At 39.1% G+C, this 3,538-nt stretch overlaps 1 long non-coding RNA gene across 1 annotated transcript; it reads left to right on the top strand.

Moving 5' to 3' along the window:
* The first annotated feature begins 966 nt into the window (after positions 1-966).
* On the top strand, positions 967-3,221 carry LOC133215953 (uncharacterized). The gene is made up of 2 exons (XR_009726529.1): positions 967-1,064; positions 2,864-3,221. It is a non-coding gene; the product is annotated as an uncharacterized LOC133215953 (long non-coding RNA).
* The last annotated feature ends 317 nt before the right edge of the window (positions 3,222-3,538 follow it).

Below are 3,538 nucleotides of genomic sequence, written 5' to 3'. Positions count from 1 at the left end.
TTCTCAGTGATTCAAGGTATTGCAGCATCCCACTTTTGTGGCATCACCAAAGGCTAACTCCTGACAGAAAAGAAACCTTGGGCCAAGAGATGGTATGCAAATACTCTTGTGTAGCTATGCAACATTACTAAGCCAGACCCAGCAGAAATTGTGCAACCTTGCAGCAGGGGGACAAGCCATTGCTGCAGAAGCACTGGCGTGTCTCACATCTCAGTAGGATAAATCAGACTGTATGCAGCTTCCTGCTGCCACTGCAGCGTTATTTCTGGCAGCCAAGCCAGCTGGTTTCAAGCAGCAGACAGGAGAGCAGATGTGTGTAGACTTTCATGATAGCAACAAAAAAGTGCCAACAGACTTTTTATTTGCTTTGTCAACAGCAGGACTGAGATGAATTGGAGGTGAGATTGTAAGCAGGGTAAGTCAGATTCTTAAAGTCTTTCATGAAAGTCTTGCTTTTGTGCTTCAGTGCCGTACTGATTGCCCAGCCTGTTAGTGTGAATAAAACACGGTCAAGCCAGATTAGCCACAGATTTACCTGAGCATATTCCCCCAGTCGTGTACTGTCACTGTAGCAATCTCAGAATTGGGGTTGTCTGAGTCTTCCCAATTTGTGGCATGTTGGTCACATCTGCGTTTTTAGCAGCTAAGAGATTTGTACTAACTCAAGGAACTAAGGGGTTTTTTTTGTGAAACTTCACTGGTTGTGGAGAAATGTTAGGAATTCTGCTAGCCTTAATTTCTTTGAACATAAGCATTTTAATAAAGGCTCCCTGAATGCTCTGTTTGGTCTCCAAGCTACCAATATTCCACAAGTTCCGGTTTCTGTTTTCTCTCCCCATTGAAAATTATTAGGTAAGAAATAAAAATAGGAGTCTCCTCATTTATATACACTGCAATATTGAGAAGAATCCTCAACCATGTTAAACTTTCTCAAGAAATAATGTATTGAGTGTTCTGTGTCTGTAGGTACCTGGGTCTCTACATTTCTGTGCTGTTTCAGCTTAAAATGCTGCCAGCCAGGCTAATGTTCTCAGTGGTGTTTGAGTGATGGAACAGGGAGAAAAGTGAGTTGCTGTATTTCTTAATGCAAACTTAAAACCAACCAACCAAATATAAACTCCTTTGCTGTCTTGACTTGTGCTTTAGAATACCATGAAAACACAAGCTAGAAACAGGTTTTTTTTTTAGTGTGGTTCAGGCAGAAGCAGTAGCAGGCTGATGCCTATGCATGCTTAACAGTGGGCTCTGCTGACAGGCTAGGGATACTGCTGTTTACAAACTATACTCAGGTACATGCTATGATTTGAAAGTCAAGATAGGTAACATTTAGTATGAATAAAGCCAGAGCACTGAGAATTTTAAACAAGAGGCAAGTATTTTCTTGGGTGCATTTCTTGAATGAAGTGAAAACAGTGGTCTTTAGTTCCCTGAAAGCAAACTATTTAATTTAGTACATTCTTAGTAACAAAACCACCAAATGATTTCTTTAAGGTATTGTTTGCATAACATTTAAACTAAAAATATGCTATGCAAACAATGAAAATTCTAAAATGGACATTCAACAAACAAATGTTCATTCACTGTTTTAATCAGATTCTGGATCCTCTGAAACATCATGGTTAAAACCATCTTTAATTTTGTCATAAAAGGATTAGCAAAGGACATTGGAGGGTGCTCCACATAAGAAAGCATTAAGCCCCTCTCATAAAGTAGTCAGTGGTTCCTTTATATTGACATTCAGTTCCCCCTCTGCACACAAATAACAAGGACAAATTGTCACTGCACTGAGAAGGAAACTCAGATGCCTAGCAAAATTTATCTTTCTTTAGTAAAGAGCACTAGGGAACTTTCCCCTAATGTTTCTCATACTGCAAAGGCGTGATCTTTTACCTAATAAATATTCATCTGATGTAGTGCTCTGTTAGCTGGTTCCAATAGCTATATTTAGAAGGGCTGTGATCCTTCTTCCAATGCTTCTTTTAAGCTTTACTGGGCCAGTAGAAGGCTTAGGAATTAAATGAGGTCACCCCAGCCAGTCCTAAGGGTGCTCTAAATTGTTTCAATGCTATTAAAATTTCCACAGCTCATTTTTTTCCTTCTTTAATACCACTGAAATATCTTCACACCTTGTGGAGTTCAGTTCACTAGTAATCAATAGAGTCCTCTAAAAAGTTGTTAACGTCTTGACTAGCACAATAACATAAAAACATTGGAAGGTTAAGATGAAGAGCAGTTCAGTTTTCATCTAGCCCACCTTGTTTCTGAGCATTAATTTGCCTAACAAATGAAAACAAAGCAGAAGGGAGGGTTTGTTGGGTAGAGATCTCAGCACCATCTTCACTAAAACTTGCTTCAGGTGCTTACAGGTGAAGGAAATAATGGGTGACAAGCAGTGAATGCTCACATGCACGCAACATCATCATTTCTGTACAAGTCAGAGCTAAGGAACTGAACCCTCCCTTCAGCTTTTCCCAAGCACAGTGGGAGTGACAACCAGGCCAGCTGCTTTAAGTCTTGAAAATCTCAGAAGTGGGTCAGAGACAGCCTAGAGAAGCCATGTGTGGCCATGCTCCACACAGCAGAGTGCTTGGAATGGGTTGCCCAGAGAAGCTGTGGATAGCCCATTCCTAGCAGTGCTCAAGGCCATATTGGATGGGGCTTGGAGCAAACTGCTCTAGTAAAAGGTGTCCCTGCCCATGGTAGGGGTTTGGAACTGGATGAGCTTTAAGGTCCCTTCAAACCCAAACCAGTCTGGGATTCTATGAAATATGCCCACTCTGGAAGCTGGCATAGTGAAAACAGCAAATCTCTCAGATACTCTTGAGTAACCCCACAGCTCTGACAAAGCGTTTTTTTTTTGTAGATGTGCTTGGTAAGCTGTCAAACAATTCCTTTTCTGGAACTGCAGTCTCTTCAGGATCCGACACCTATGTTAGGAACTGGCACTGTTTCTTGTCTTCAGTAGTGAAAAACATGTACAATTTTTTTTTTTTTTTGAGAGGTTAGCTAAAATCCCTCTCTTCATGTGAAATTCAGCTGAAAAGAAGACACTAGTTTTTACTTTTTTTTTTTTTTGCTTAAATCAGCTACACTATTAAGTTGAATAAACCTGTAATGTCAAAGTAAGGTTTTAGACTGTCTATAATGTCAGAAACATAATCTTGTCTACTTTAGGCCTTTGTGATGTGCTCTGCAGCTAATAAGGTGATGTTTGAAATTTCTGATGAAGAAAGTCTTATGTTTTGTAACGTCCTCTGTTAGGAATTAAGGTATGAGATCACTACAGATTTTCTGAACTTAATGCATATAGGAAATAAATCTGTGGTAAATATTCACATAAATCAATATAAATAGGCATAGTAACATAGCTTAAAACATTTAAAATAAGTTGGTTTGAATTGACATGATATATGCAAATTAAAAGATATTTGGTAATGGTTGTTACTGTTTAGTTGAGAAATCAATTTTGCTGAAAGCAGTAACTGCTCATTATTTCAGGAAGTTATTCCATCTGGCAAATACGCTTTCAAGGAATAAA

This window comes from Neopsephotus bourkii, unplaced genomic scaffold (assembly GCF_033783945.1).
Source record: "Neopsephotus bourkii isolate Nb327-2 ecotype Australia unplaced genomic scaffold, CSIRO-AGI_Nbou_v1 NB_107, whole genome shotgun sequence".
Lineage (NCBI taxonomy): Eukaryota > Metazoa > Chordata > Aves > Psittaciformes > Psittacidae > Neopsephotus > Neopsephotus bourkii.
The sequence above is the reverse complement of the archived record's forward strand: the minus strand, read 5'-3'. Positions and strand labels throughout refer to the sequence as shown.